Source organism: Rattus rattus, chromosome 5, assembly GCF_011064425.1.
Source record: "Rattus rattus isolate New Zealand chromosome 5, Rrattus_CSIRO_v1, whole genome shotgun sequence".
NCBI lineage: Eukaryota > Metazoa > Chordata > Mammalia > Rodentia > Muridae > Rattus > Rattus rattus.
The window spans coordinates 119,722,689-119,737,091 of NC_046158.1; the positions used below are offsets into that span (position 1 = coordinate 119,722,689).

A 14,403-nucleotide genomic window follows, 5' to 3' on the forward strand; every position below is an offset into this window, starting at 1 on the left:
AGAGTGTAGTAGGAAAATGCCTTGGAGGGGACCAGAGTAAGGGCTGGAAGAAGCTTATCCCACACATGGGAGAGCTCTTGGGTCTGATAAGAAGGCTGGAAGTCTACTGATCTTCTTCCTCGTGAATCGGGTGTCAGTTGCTCTGTAAAGTGCCAGCTCTGCCGTGATCGGTTTTCTTTTTCTTCTAATGGCGCTTTGCTTCCTGTCTCCTGGGATGCTTCTGTCACCCTTTTGACATGTCATTTCCTATCAAAAAGGAGTGTGGATTTTTATCTCTACCCAATCTGCCTGCCTTCTTTTGGTTTGATTTTTGTCCTTCTTCTGTCACCTTAAAGGCTCAGATCTTCCTTCTATGTAGACTCCTTGTTGGTTTGTTTTTTGGAGGCTCTCAGTTTTCCTCTCATCTGTGGGGCTTATGAAGAAGTCAGGGCCTTAGAAAGTATCTCATGAACACTCTGGTATAAAGTTTTAGCTAGATATCCCTGTGGTTAGCAAGTGATCAATGATTTATTATGTTGGAATTTTTACAAATGTAGGAACTTTAATTCTAAAATATTTAAGATTTAAAAGTTTATTTATATATTTATTTTATTAATTAAAGGATTTAAAGTTTTAATAAAAGTACTATCAACATTCTAAAATATGCTTTTGAAATTTTTGACTGATGATTCTGGTTGATGCTTTTTCTTCTTGTTAACATAACATTGAATTTATCTTGTTTACTTGATAGTGATAATGACTTTTCTTCGGTTCTGTTAACTATGTACTTTTGTTCTTTCCCACAAAGCACATAATGGTACCCTTTTTATTTATTGTCAAGCAATGGCTTGACTTTTGTGCTTATAAGGAATATTCAAACTGTATATGTGTTAAATTGACTTTATGCAATTGAATTTGTCATACATCTAATAGCATATTCTGCACCGAGGACTTGATAAAGTGAAGTGGTTTGACTCTAGTTTTAAAAATCATTTGTTCAATAAATCAATAAAAATATTTATTGTGTAATTTTTTGACATAAAATATAGACTTCTTAATCAAAAAACACATGCTTAACTCACTATTTTTTCTTATTCATTTTATCTTGCCTTTCCCTGTATATGTAGGTTTCTTATAGAGGTTGCATAGTGTACATGATATGATGAATTAATCTGTAGATAAGAATCAACTTTGTCCCCTTCTAGCTCCTGGCTGTGATGATTGTAATTTGGCTGTGTTCGCAAGGGCTGGCTCATCAGGTAGCTCCTGGGTGGATGGGAGGGAAATACCAAATGTACAGGTATTTACAGCTCTCTGCTGTGCAGCGTGTTGCCCTGGTATGAACAGAGAGGCACAGCTGTTAGCTTTCTGGTATATGGAAACATGACAGAACACTACAGAGCCATCTCTAGGGAGAGGCAGTGCTTCCAGTCAAGGAGGCAGAGCTACCCCGCCATCACTTTCTGGTAGACTGCCAACATTCTTTCATGACCACATTAGTATATTGAAACAACTGATCTGTATAGTTCTGAAAGGAAGGATTCAATATTTTAAACTTCTGAAATTAGTATTTGCTGAAATTCCTTAAACTTGTTTAAATGTTACCTGAGACAAGCTCCTTCTTATTCTTCTTTCTAGGAAGTTGACATGTGACTAAGAGAGCATCTGATTAGTTGGCAAGGAACTAGAGGCTAAGCCAACTAGAGCTTGTTTAGAGTCAGGCAGACATCGGTTCCAGTTCTCAGGACTGCTTTATTTTTAAATACTAGTTTGAAGTAATTATAGTAAACTTAAAGAAAAGAAAGAAATCAGAGTTCTATGTAACCTTTCCCAAGCTTCCAGAGCTGGGGGTATCACATAATCTATACAATAATATGAGACCTGGAAATTGATATTTATAGTCTTAGCGGTATTCATGGAAATGTCTTTGACATCACAAAAAAGGAGTCTGTCTTTCAGTTGAACTTTGTGTGGACAAGGCAAACTTTATTCTTGATCGAGAGGGTGTCGCTGGAAAAGCAAACATACTGAGACAGGAAGTGCACTTGGGTTTTATTCTAAGGAAGGTGGTGACTGTGTCTTTACCCCCATGGAGACTGACTTCACAATTTATTCACTTGGCTAGTCTGAAAAGGATTGATGCACTGGAAATGAAGACAAAAGGGGAAAGGGTCCATGCTTCAAGGAGAACAGGGTCACTATTTCAGGCCATCAAATTCCCACAATAGAGCAGAAGACCTTCATTCACCCAAATTTTTACTGGGTAAGGAGGGTTAAAACATTTCCATGAAACTCTTTCTTAATTGGGCATTTTATTTATTTACATTTCAAATGTTATTCCTTTTCCTAGTTTCCCCTGTGGAAACCTTCTATCCCATCCCCCTGTCCCTGCTTCTATGAGTGTGCCCCCCCCCAACTCCTTCCTGCTTCCCTACCCTGGCATTCCCCTACACTGGGGCATTGATAAAGGTCATCTTCTGCTACATATGCAGCTAGAGCCATAGGTCCCTCCATGTGTACTCTTTGGTTGGTGGTTTAGTCCCTGGGAGCTCTGGGGGGCCTGGTTGGTTGGTATTGTTGTTCTTCCTATGGGGTTGGAAACCCATTCAGCTCCTTTAGTCCTTTCTCTAACTCCTCCATTGGGGTCTCCCCTGCTCAGTCAAACGGTTGGCTGGGAGCATCTGCCTCTGTATTTGTCAGGCTATTGCAGAGCCTCTCAGAAGACTATATCAGGCTCCCATCAGCATGCACTTCTTGGCATCCACAATAGAATCTGAGTTTGGTGTCTGTGTATGGGATGGATTCCCCAGGTGGGGCAGTCTCTGGATGGCCTTTCCTTTGGTCTCTGCTATTTCCTTTAGACAGGAGCCATTTTGGGTTAGAAATTTGGAGATGAGTGAGTGGTCTCATCCCCCAACCAAGGGCCTTGCCTAACCTCTGGATATGGTCTCTACAGGTTCTCCCTCCCCTTTGTGATTAGCATTTCAGCTAATCACATCCCTGATGGGATCCTGGGAGCCTCTTGCTTTCCTGGCATCTGGGACTTGCTGGTGGCTACTACCAATTCCCCAGCCCCCATTGCTACACACTTCTGTTCAAATTCCTGACCCTCTGTATATCATCCCCCATATCTGATCCTTGTATTCTTTGTATGTAATATTGTTGGTCATTTCATTTTTGAATATTAATTTTCTTTTTACTGCACTGGCATGTATATGACCGCTTCTATGAGCTCACATCCATGGCCTTCATGTCTTACCCAGAGTACCTCAATAGTGTCCTGAAGACTTTGTTGGAAACCTCACTTGATTTCCACCCGTAGATAAACCGATTGTTTTCATGTTGCTGCTCTGTTTAGCCCGCCACCTTTAGTGTCTTCTTACAGCTCATAAGGTTACTGGTGCATATCTCACTGCTTCATATGTATCTTGCTTCAAATATCCTTCCCAAAGATCTGTAATTCATTCTCTCTCTCTTTTTTCTTCCTCCTTCTCTCCCTTTCTTCCTCCTCCCCTCACTTCTTTATCTAGTTATGTATAAGTAAAACCATGCTTATCATTAAGGCCTGGGCAAATACAAATACAAGAGAAAACCAATGTTAATTTTTTCTGTGGACTTTGTAAATTTTACATATTGTCTTTTGGACTGAGAGTGGGATAGTGTCTTCTACACGTAGAGGTGGGCTAGATACAGTAGAGAAGATAGGCTTGGATCTAAACAGAAGTGGTTCACTGTATGCAAAGCATGTAGTAAGTCCTCTTGTTGGAAATGCAAAGAAAGTATGTAAAGTAAAACTGTAATTTTAGTTTTGTTTCATTCCTGTGACAAATAAATTGAAAATTTGAGGTAGAAAATAAAGTTTTAGAATCCATAACGATGTTATTTTGCTTTTAAAAACACTCTTCAGGGCTGGAGAGATGGCTCAGTGGTTAAGAGCACTGACTGCTCTTCCAGAGGTCCTGAGTTCAATCCCCAGCAACCACATGGTGGCTCACAACCATCTGTAATGGGATCTGATGTCCTCTTCTGCTGTGCCTGAAGACAGGGACAGTGTACTCACACATAAAATAAATAAATCTTAGAAACCCACTGTTCATACAGTGTGGACACAGTTATTTGTGCCTCGCCTCCTTTCAGTCGTGAGATGGAGGACAGATTTGGTCTCCTGTTTTAGCATAGTTTTCTGAGTTGTGTTTGGAGAGGGCTGGAGATGTACCCATAGATCTTCAGCCTCCTGCCTTCTTTCTATCATATTATTTAAAACAAAATTTTGCCCTGGGAGATGAGTACCTTTGCCAGATTTCTAAGGAGTTTACTGAAAGAAGATTATATTTTCATGATCATTTCCTTCTCTAAAATATGCTTCTGGTAAATTCCTGGTGGTTCCAATTGCTTCCTTATTTCCTCACCATGCTGCCTTCTTTCTGTCAGGCTTTAGCCTTCATACAGATCCAGCTCAATTTCCCCTTGATCTTCCAAATTTCCATACACAAATTGTCAGCATCCAGGAGTGTTGACTGTAACCTCCGGTTACAGCAAGCAAACCCATCATCTTAATGTAGTATCACTAGGATGATCTGTGTATACTGACTAGATTCAAGTATAATCTTATGCTAAGCCTATTGACGAAGTAAACAGTTTTGTTGTTGGCTGGATCTTGGGAGGAAATATAGACATATAATTTCTGGTTCAGTGTTATGTCACTAGAGACAATTTTACTGGCTCCTCAGACTCAGAAAATTATTCTACATGAGATAAAATTTTAAACTTATTTGTAGATTGCTGGCTATGTAATAAAAACAGGACAGTGCTCCAACCATAAATGGGATGGCTGTAGACAAGGATTAATGTTGGCTAGTATAATAATATTTAAAAGGAAAGGTCAGGTAGGTTGATTTGTTTACTTTTCAGTTGTTCTTGCCTCTACTCCAACTTCTAAGGAGTGGTGCATTTACCTGAAGTTGATCATAGACTCTTGGACTCAGATCAGTCATGATTTTCTGTATGCTTTTTTGACTTGCTGGCTTTGGAAGCTTTGGAAAACTATTGAATAATTCTTAACATCTATTTGTTTTTATTAGTTAAAAATGGGCATACTATAAGTCCTGCCTCACAGAGCTATTGTGAAAAAAGAAAGACAATGAAAATTGAGAAATAGACTGCTTCCTACATTACTTATTACATAAAGCCACACACAGAGAAATGGTAGCAGATTATACATCTTAGCTCAAAGTCAAAAAGTTGACTTATGTTCTAGATCTTTTAAAATCAGATAGGTAAATGTATATTCAACTAAGATTATATATTCTGTGTCCCATAGTTTTAGGTATTACTGTTTTACTTGAGTTATTTCTAAGAGATGCCATCAAATTCTGAAACTCTGCAATAAGAACTGTGGCTGTTTTAAATTTTATTCTATATGCATGTCCAATATGTGCAGCACATGTGTGCCTGGTATCAGAGAAGGCCAGGAAAGGGGCTTGGATCCACTAAAACTAAGGGCGTTGGTTATAAGCCACAGTGTGGCTGCTGGGAATCGAACCTGTGCCCTCCACAAGAAGAAAAAAAAGTGTTAACTGCCAGGCTCTGGGATGTGTTAAACCATCTTTTCATTCTTCTTACTTACATCGCAACATGGTTCTTATCTGGACACAGTGCTTCCTTGTTTTTATAGCCTTTATTGATTTTCTCTTAAGAAACTCGTGGAATCTTAATAAATGTTAAATAGTTTAAAGATGATATTGAGGAGAAAATAATTGCTACAGACTAGGTGGCTGCTAAGAAATTTCCCTCTTGAGTTTTATTCTGTTTCTAACCATCACTATCTCTACTTTTGAGAGAGTATCTCTTGGAGTTAAATAGTACACAATCTTTGTATTGGTCATGCTTTCTAGAGGAACTAAATAAATACAATATATTGAAAGGAGGAATTGTTAGGTTGGCTGACACAGTATGGTCTGAGTGGTTCAGAAGTAGCTGGCTAGACACTGATGAGTCCAATAATTTGAGAGCTGCCCAGCCCAATCTGAGGCTGAGTGTCTCAGTAGTCAGGCTGAGTCTAGTGTTGAGGGTCTGGGGATTCCTGGAGAGCCCTGGTCTTCATTGGAAGACTGAAGAACCTGTGCACACTTGCCAAAGGCCCATCCACTGTGGAAACTTCCCTTTACCATTATCCTTCAGGGTTATCCGAGATAAGGATTGTGATGCTGCAACTGTCTACTTTTGGATGGTGTCTGCATAGTCTGCAGAACCATCTGTAAGCTGTGCCTGGGTCTTCTCTGACTTAGTTGTCTGATCACAGACCACATTCACAAAGTCACATATGCATGCTTTGGGACAAAAGAAGTAGTAGCAGGAGTAGGAATTCTATGCAATTGGGTAACTTCCTCACATAACTTACTTGTGCCCTCAGAACCTGCACTTGTCTGAGCATATGTGTCTCCTCATTTAATACCAGCTTGCTAATCTGCACATGTAGCTTCCTGACTTGTTGGATCCAATAATACCCAGCATATAATGGGAAGCTCAGCCGGAATGCTAACTTGACAGTTCATCATCAGGCACTCAGTTTTCATTTCAACCCAATCACAGGTTAAGAGCTGTCTCTCAACTGGAAGAAGTTTTCTTTAGACAATGGTAGGGCCTTGGTTTAAACTCCCTAGGGCCTCCACTGTGATTCAGCTATGGAGGCCTGTAACATCTCTAAACAGCACTCTTGTCTGCCACTTCTACAACAGATAGGTTTGGGAGACTGGATCACAGGGCCCAAGTGGCCGAGTAGACTGCATAGGAGCTTGGATCAGCTGAGAGCTATTTCCTGTTCTGGGTCTCTCTCAAAGCTGGCATGTTTCCAAGTCATTTGTAATTAAGCCAATGAAGAATGCGCTGCTTCTAGAATCCTATAACTCACTGCACATTGTGCTTCTTTCTTAGTAGGGAAGACCAGGTACAGCCACTTAGTATTTCACCTTGTATGAATTATCTCAACATGCTTGACACCACTGGACTCCCAGAAATGTCACTGATGTAGAAGGCTGTTGAATTTTGGTTGAATTTCTTTCCCATCTTCTGATATGCAAATGCTTTACCAATAAGTTCATAGTGGTTGCTACTTTCTGCTTATTTGCCCCAATCAGTGAGTAATGTTATTAATATAATGGACTGGCATCAAGCTTTGTGGAAGAAAAGAGTGGTCAGGATTCCCATGAACCAAGAATTGACACAGGGCTGCAGATTTACTATAGGTTTGAGGCAGAGCCATAGAGATGTACTCCTGCCCTTGACGGCTGAAGCAAAATGCCTGCTGGTTCTGATGGAAAGGTATAAAGAGAAAAGCATTTGTGAAATCAATAGCTGCATACTGGGTTCCAGGAGCCATGTCAGTCTGCTCAATAGGAGACCATATCTGGTATAGCAGCAGCAAGCGGAATTGCTACTTGATTAAAATTTTGAACTCTGTCCTAGGCTTGTTTTCTGCACAGGCCTAATAGCAGAATTATGGGGTATGTGGTAGGAGCAACCGCCGTGCACCTCTCGGTCCTTCAGGGCACTCGTTTCTGTTTCCTTCCAGGGAAGTGAGGCTGGTTTGAGTTCGCTATCTTCTCTCATGGAGGCGGCTCCAGCGATTTCCGTTTGTTCTCTCCAACCATAGTAGTTCTCATTCCATAGAAGAGGGAGCCAGTGTGGAGGGTCTGCCAATTCTTCAGTGTAACTGTCCGAACTGTACATTCTGCGACCTGCTCTCACTTTCTCTCAAGGAGTTCTCTGTCTGCAAACTGGCTCAAGTCTGCCAATGGAGGGCTGTGGTTCTGTTATGATTCCAGGTAGCTTTTCATTTGTTCAGGAATTGTGTATAACAGGGCTCTCACTTGTAGCAATTTTAAGAAAATTCAAGTAGGGAAAGCAAAAGTGGATTTTTATTGAGTTTTACAGAAGCTGATACTAGCCTAGGTGAATGGCCAAGATAGCCAGTGCACCATTTGATGCAAATCGGTTTTTTAAATACATTCCAAATCACATTTCCCTGCCCATTTATTCCTCATTGCCTCTCAATGCTGTCTTAATTCCCACTTTACTTCCAGAAGGCTGTACTGTTACCTTTGGGACAGAAGGGAGGATTTTATCTATAGATCATGTTGGTACTAGTAGTAACCAATTTGGAGATAGTGTCAGGGGTGTTGGTGAGACTGGACTTCTTTGGGACCTGAGGAGCAATTGGTGCTGAGTGTTTCTTAACTGAAAAGTTTCTCAGTTTCTTTTTTAAAAAAAGTTTATTTGTATGTTCAGTGGGATGGGGCTTGGGCCAGAGTGTGCATGTGGAGACAAGAGGACAACCTGCAGGAGTTGTCTCTCCTTCCACCAAGTGGGTTCTGGCTATGAAATGCAGGTTATCAGCCTCAGTGGCAGGTACCTTTACCCATGGAGCCATCTAGCCATATTGGGCAAATGGTGTACATGCCTACAGGCCTGTGTGTGTGTGTGTGTGTGTGTGTGTGTGTGTGTGTGTGTGTGAGTGTGTATGTGTGTGTGAGTGTGATTGAGTGTGTGTGAGAGTGTGTTTGAGTGTGTGTGTGATTGTGGTGGTGTGAGTGTGTGTGTGTGTGTGTGTGTGTGTGTGTGTGTACCAAAGGCTGATGTCAGGACTCTTTCTCCATCACTTTTCTACCTTATTCATTGAGGCATGTTTCTCAGTGAAAGTCAGAGCTCACTTATACAGCTAGCCTCACTACTCAGTTTGCTCTTTGGATCCCCTGTCTCTGCCTGCCAGAGCGTGAACTATGCCTCCATGGCCACCATATTTACTTGGGTTGTCAAGATCCATACTCAAGTCCTTGAAGGACAAGCACTTTAGCCACTCAGCCAGCTCCCCAGCTCCTGTTGCCTAGTACTTTATGAGTCCTAGAAGTCATTTAAAGCTTGTGTGCAATCTTGTTTAGAGTATACCATACCTTTGGATTAATTTTTATTTTAATAATTATATAACAAAATAGAGTTGCTGTAAAGTTTTATTAATTTTAACCAAAGGATAGATTTATGTGTCCATATGGCGTATATGTGTCTTCTAAGTTTTTCTACTCAGCAGCCTCCAAAGCAATCTTGTTGAGAGCTCGTACTTCTAATAGGTGATTAGGACTGTCCTCTCGAATAGTTCATGCTGTTATCAGAGACTCATTTGGCATGTCCTAGAGATGCCCCACCTGCCCACCACCGATTTCTGTTCTCTTTCCCCTGCTCTCCCTTCACCTGGTCCCTCTCCATTCCTTCTCCCCTCCAGTTCTCTCTCTCCATCCACCTCCAATATCTATTTTATTTCCCATTCTGAGAAAGATTCAAGCATCTTTCCTTGGCCCCTCCTTGTTATTTAGCTTCTTTGGGTCTTTGGATTGTAGCATGGTTATCCTGTACTGTATAGCTAATATTCACTCATAAGTGAGTACATACCATTCATGTCCTTTTGGGTCTGAGTTACCTCAGTCAGGATGATATTGTCTAGTTCCATTCATTTGCCTGCAAAACTCATGATGTCATTGTTTTTAAAAGCTGAGTAGTATTAGATTATATAAATGAACTAAATTTCTTTATCCATGCTTCAGTTGAGGGACATCTGGGTCTCTCTAGTTTCTGGCTATTAACTATGCTGCTATGAGCATAGTTAAAAGTATCCTTGTGGGATGGTAGAGCATCTTTAGTGTATATAGCTGGGTCTTGAGGTAGATCTATTCTCAGTTTTCTGAGAAACCACAAATTGATTTGCAGAGCGGTTATACAAGTTTGTACTCCCACCAGCAATAGAAGAGTGTTCCTCTCATTCCACATCCTCTCCAGTATGTGCTGTCCCTTGAGTTTTTGATCTTAGCCATTCTGACGGGTATAAGGTCGAATGTCAGAGTAGTTTTGATTTGCATTTCCCCATGACTAAGGACATTGAACATTTTTTTTAAGTGTTTAAGTATTTCTTGGACATTAGAAATTCCTTTGTTGAGAATTCTCTGTTTAGTTCTGTACCCCATTTTTTAATTTGGTTATTTGAGTTGTTGATTCTAACTTCTTGGGTTCTTTATCTATTTTGGATATTATCCCTCTATTAGGGTTGATGAAGATTTTTTTCCCAGTCTGTAGGCTGTCGTTTTGTCTTATTGACCATGTCCTTTGCTTTACAGACACTTTGTTTTATGAGGTCCATTTAATAATTGTTGGTCCTCGTGCCTGAGCTATGGGTGTTCTATTGAGGAAGTTGTCTCCTGTACCAATGATTTCAAGCCTGTTCCCCACTTTCTGTTCTGTTAGATTTAGTGTATCTGGTTTTACATTGAAGTCTTTGGTCCACTTGGACTTGGTTGTAGTGAGAGTGGGTTCCTGTTTAAGAGTGCATTTGGTTCCCTGGCTTTCGATACTCTACTCTTGGCCTCTTTATATAGTGTGTCTTACATGTTATAAAATAGCAAAGAAATCTTTCTGAGATCTTATAATTTTGAATTTCCAGAATTGTGAGAAATGCATTTCTATTTGTTATAAGTTATTGAGGCTCAGATTCTATTATAAGAGAATAAGAAATCTGAGTTGGAAATGAAGTTTCAACTAAGAAGTGCTGGACTGAGGTGTGATTACTGTCACTGAAAAATTTCCCCAGGCATGCTGGAGAGATGACTCAGAGGTTAAGAACACTGGCTGCTGTCTTAGAAGACTGGGTTCTATTCCTAGCACCTATCTATGTGTGACTCACAATCACCAGTAACTCTAGTTCCAGAAGTCCCAATACCCTTTTCTGTTCTCCACAGACACAGCATGCATATGGTACATAGACATACACAGAGGCAAACACCCATACACATATAATATTTTTTAAAAGGCAGAAAATTTGCCCCAGTTATTTTCCTTCATTATTTGTAACTTATGTGGAGTTGCTATTTTATGAATCACAGAATTGGATATTAATTCCTCTTTCTTAGCTGAATAAATTATACTATTTGCTTACTTAATTTTTCTGAAATACATATATGGTTTATATGCATAGAGGAGGAAAATATGAAGAATTTTGAAATGAAGTCTCCAATTTATATAAAAATGGGGCTCTATGAATGGCAGCTAAGGAAAGAGGCATTTCAGTAGCATTGCACCCCCCCTCCCCCATACACACACATTCCATAGTGTATGATCCCCCCATACACACATTCCATAGTGTATGATCCCCCCATACACACATTCCATAGTGTATGATCCCCCCATACACACATTCCATAGTGTATGATCCCCCCATACACACATTCCATAGTGTATGATCCCCCATACACACACATTCCATAGTGTATGATCCCCACACACATTCCATAGTGTATGACGCCCCACACACACATTCCATAGTGTATGATCCCCCATACACACACATTCCATAGTGTATGAACCCCCCATACACACATTCCATAGTGTATGATCCCCCCATACACACATTCCATAGTGTATGATCCCCTCATACACACATTCCATAGTGTATGATCCCCCCATACACACACATTCCATAGTGTATGATCCCCCATACACACACATTCCATAGTGTATGATCCCCCATACACACATTCCATAGTGTATGATCCCCCCATACACACATTCCATAGTGTATGATCCCCCCATACACACATTCCATAGTGTATGATCCCCCCATACACACATTCCATAGTATATGATCCCCCCATACACACATTCCATAGTGTATGATCATCACATTTCGGGACCTCCAGAGGAACTTGCTGATATTTTATTAACTTCGTGCTTGGCGAAAAGCCCTTACATGAAGGATTGTTATTTGTGGCTCAAATTTGGTGCTTTTTGATTGCTAGTGGTTGATAAAATTTGGAGTTAGATAAGGAACACTATGGTCATTTTGGAAAAAAGAAAAGCTGGCATTTTCACTATCTCCTCAAGTTTACCTTGAGTTGTAGGATCACTGTATTTGGTTTATAAATAAAGACAAATTTAAATTCCTTATTTTGACAAACTATCAGTACAAATGCAATGATCTTTCCATCATTCATTTCATTCATTTCATTTTTTAGAACCTTGAAGGAACACTTATGGTATATGATGTCCTCATCTTTGACCTTTAGTGAGATTTGGTTTACTCTGTAAACTTTATGATATAGTGCATTTCCATCGTATCCAAAATTCAACTAGAGGTACATTTTTTAAAACTGGGATTGAGAACAGAATAATGCACCAGGGAATTATGTTTAAAGGAGCATATAAGTAGAGGGGTGCTGACTAGACCAGCTACACCACTCCTTATACATGGCTTGTTAATGTGCAGTCAGTCACTGGAGTTGCCATGAATTTGGTGTTTAATGAGCAGGTGTAGCAAGAGGATGAATCCCTGTCCAAAGTGGATCTGACAGCTTCCCAGGCCACTGCACTGATCGCTAATCCATCTCGTTTGGCAACTTAATTTATCACACAGTTAGAGTTTTCATCCCATGGGTTTCCTGGTGGAAATTAATTCAGAGACAAGTCTGGCACCGCGGGGTTGAAAAGCCCATGCTAAGCATTGTAAGCACACTTCGAAATAAGGATGTAAGTGCTTAAGCCAGGCTTCTTTTCTCAGTCTACTTGTGTCTAATTCTCCTCTGAAGAATCTGGATGATACTGGTATTTGATGGTATAACTATGACACTGAACTAAGTTTTATTTGTTTGTGTAAGAAGTTTTACTTAATAACCTATTAGTTTTAATTTCATCGGTGAAATAACTGCAGAAAGTCTATACGATAGTCTTGTGACTATAATTCTGTATTGACTTATAAAGAAAGTGGTAGTCTTTAACACATTATGTGGCATCCATAGCAGAAATATTGAATAGAGCAACATTTCCTAAAGCTATAACTTTATATCTTCTGAGTGTTTACAAATTTTCCAAATAGGCCAATTATTTCACTTCAAAAGAATTGGTTAAAGTAGTATTTTCTGGAAGTAAGGAAGAATTCTTTCCTGCCATGTAGCTTACATTCTGACTTTGGGATTCACAAAGATGAGCTTCATTAAATGGACTTGGCTGAGGACCTGACTTTGTTTAAAATAACTTCGGAATGAGAAACACATTTTCTTCACTTTTTGAAGACTTGATTTATAGTGCATAAAAAGTTAAATTGAATATTGATCCTTGAAAAGCAAATGTGTCCCATAAAAAATGACAGAACAGAGGAACCCAACAGAAGATGGTAGAGTGACTGATGCCAGTGGCCAGGAGTGGCACCTCCCTGTGTGTCATTTTCTCTAGGCATCTGCAGCTTGGAGGAGATGTCAGGGGTGAAGTGTGAGGAGAGATTACTTGTACACTGGCATGAAGTGTTACATTTTATAAGAAGATTGAAGAAAGATGGTAACAAATCACTTCTAAGAAGAAGTTTGAGAAATGAAGAATGGGGTACAAGATCAATAAGATCTATGATATAACTCTAGGAAAGGGCACAAGGGGATTTTTATAATTTCTCAAGCCTTGAAGCACCTTCAAAAGAGTTTAAAGTAGTTGAAAAAATAATTGAGATGACAGAAACCCACAAAGAGGCATGATGCTGTCATTGATTGGATATGTCTGCCAAACTGTGGCTATCATTCTTATGTCCATGTTTATTAAAGTAATATCTCCATAATCTAAAGGGCCACCAGAGAACTACTAAAGCTGATAAACAACTTCAGCAAAGTGGCTGGGTATAAAATTAACTCAAATAAATCAGTAGCCTTCCTCTACACAAAAGAGAAACAAGCCGAGAAAGAAATTAGGGAAACGACACCCTTCATAATAGACCCAAATAATATAAAATACCTCGGTGTGACTTTAACCAAGCAAGTAAAAGATCTGTATAATAAGAACTTCAAGACACTGAAGAAAGAAATTGAAGAAGACCTCAGAAGGTGGAAAGATCTCCCATGCTCATGGATTGGCAGGATTAATATAGTAAAATGGCCCCATTTTACCAAAAGCGATCTACAGATTCAATGCAATCCCCATCAAAATACCAATCAATTCTTCAAAGAGTTAGACAGAACAATTTGCAAATTCATCTGGAATAACAAAAAACCCAGGATAGCTAAAACTATCCTCAACAATAAAAAGGACTTCAGGGGAATCACTATCCCTGAACTCAAGCAGTATTACAGAGCAATAGTGATAAAAACTGCATGGTATTGGTACAGAGACAGACAGATAGACCAATGGAACAGAATTGAAGACCCAGAAATGAATCCACACCTATGGTCACTTGATTTTTTGACAAAGGAGCCAAATCCATCCAATGGAAAAAAAGATAGCATTTTCAGCAAATGGTGCTGGTTCAACTGGAGGTCAACATGTAGAAGAATGCAGATCGATCCATGCTTATCACCCTGTACAAAGCTTAAGTCCAAGTGGATCAAGGACCTCCACATCAAACCAGACACA

The 14,403-nt window shown here is 39.8% G+C and overlaps 1 protein-coding gene and 1 long non-coding RNA gene across 2 annotated transcripts in view; both read left to right on the forward strand.

Annotated features, from left to right (window-relative positions):
- Macrod2 (mono-ADP ribosylhydrolase 2) overlaps positions 1 to 14,403 on the forward strand; it is a 2,209,545-nt gene that overhangs the window by 58,524 nt on the left and 2,136,618 nt on the right. The gene's annotated exons all lie outside the window — the stretch shown is intronic.
- LOC116899999 overlaps positions 827 to 14,403 on the forward strand; it is a 42,005-nt gene continuing 28,428 nt past the window's right edge. The window contains exon 1 of the long non-coding RNA XR_004387908.1: positions 827 to 1,279. This is a non-coding gene — a long non-coding RNA (uncharacterized LOC116899999). The remainder of the gene's footprint in view (positions 1,280 to 14,403) is intronic.